Consider the following 1,469-nt stretch of genomic DNA (forward strand, 5'->3'; position numbering starts at 1 on the left):
AATATATCTTTTGGGTAAGCCTTTATAATGACTTTGATAAAGCTACCGTAGGAGACACTTTGTCAGTTAGTTATTGCTGTGTAACAAAACCAGGGGTAAAGGCTAACAGGAGATAGGAGGTTTTTGTGGTAGTTATGCTAATTAAAGGTTGAAAAGGGATACTGTAGGCAGAATGGAAGAATTGAATGAGATTAATATCTGTTCACTGTTGGTGGAAATAATTCTCATATTTCAGTTATTAAGAAAGAGTCTTAAATAAGGTACAGTTGTCAGTCTGGGGCACAAGGACTACTCAAAGTCTCTGGCCCTTCAATGTCAGCTGGTGAGAGACAGTTATGATGAGACACAACATTCAGTTTAGATATCTTCTAGGTAGGACATCAGTTCTCAGACTTGAATGCGCACAAAAATCACTTAAGCATCTTGTTAAGATGCAGATATTAATTCTGTAGGTCTAGGATGAGCCTGAAATCCTGCATTTCTAACCAGTGGATAAGAGAGTCTTTTCAAGGCCAGAGTTTTTCAAATTTCAATGTGAATTTGAACCAACTGGAGGGCTTGTTAAAATGCAGCTCCACCCTCAAATCCTGATTCTGTTTAAGTCTAGGGTTAGCTTGAAATGCACCATATTACTCCTAGGTGATATTGCTGGCCCAGGGCCACACTTTGAGTTTTAAAAATCAGTTAAATTGTTCTTCCCCATCTTTCCTTCTTTCTGGCAGCTGTAACCATGAAGGTCAAGCTATAGAACTTCAGTGGGTACAAAGTCTATCCCAGAAATGGGAGACGCTACACCAGGACAAACAGGAAGGTTTTTTCCAATTTCTTAATGCAAAATGCAAGTTTGCATTTCTTTCCAAGAGGAATCCTTGACATATAAACTGGACTCTCCTCTGTAGAAAAAAAAAGCATAAAAGGAGATAGTTGGAAGAAATTCAGAAGAAAAGAACCCATCATGCAAATTCCAGAGGGCCATTAGTGATGCATCTGTTGTTGATATAATGGCCAGGAGGAATTAAAAACCTGAAGTTAGGAAAGCTCAAGAACAAGCTATCAGGGCTGCCAAGGAAGCAAGAAAAGGCTAAGCAAGCATCTAAAAAGACAGGAACGGCTGCTGCTAAGGCTCCCACAGAGGTAGCACTTAAGCAAAAGATCATGGAGCCTTGTGAAGGTTTCTGAAACCAATGCTGGTGGAAAACACTAAGCTGCCCAATCAGATTTTTAAATAAAGACCTGACTACAACTTGAAATAAATAAATAAATAAATAAATAAATAATCAGTTAAATAAAACAGACTAGCATTCTTTTGAAGTTATCGTTGACATCAATATTCATTTTTAAATAGAGGTAAGCATCTAAACATAAAGTTAAAAGAAAAACTTATGAGCTTTAAATATTAAAATTATATCAGTCAGTTGAACTATAAATATTAATATATATTTATTACTGCAAAAGTAAATTGCTAGTGT

The 1,469-nt window shown here is 36.5% G+C and overlaps 1 pseudogene; it reads left to right on the forward strand.

Annotated features, from left to right (window-relative positions):
- The first annotated feature begins 730 nt into the window (after positions 1 to 730).
- On the forward strand, positions 731 to 1,204 carry LOC129070969 (60S ribosomal protein L24-like; annotated as a pseudogene).
- Positions 1,205 to 1,469: the final 265 nt, after the last annotated feature.

Source organism: Pteronotus mesoamericanus, unplaced genomic scaffold (assembly GCF_021234165.1).
Source record: "Pteronotus mesoamericanus isolate MK-2021 breed Mesoamerican mustached bat unplaced genomic scaffold, CSHL_Meso_final contig_25, whole genome shotgun sequence".
NCBI classification, from domain to species: Eukaryota; Metazoa; Chordata; class Mammalia; order Chiroptera; family Mormoopidae; genus Pteronotus; species Pteronotus mesoamericanus.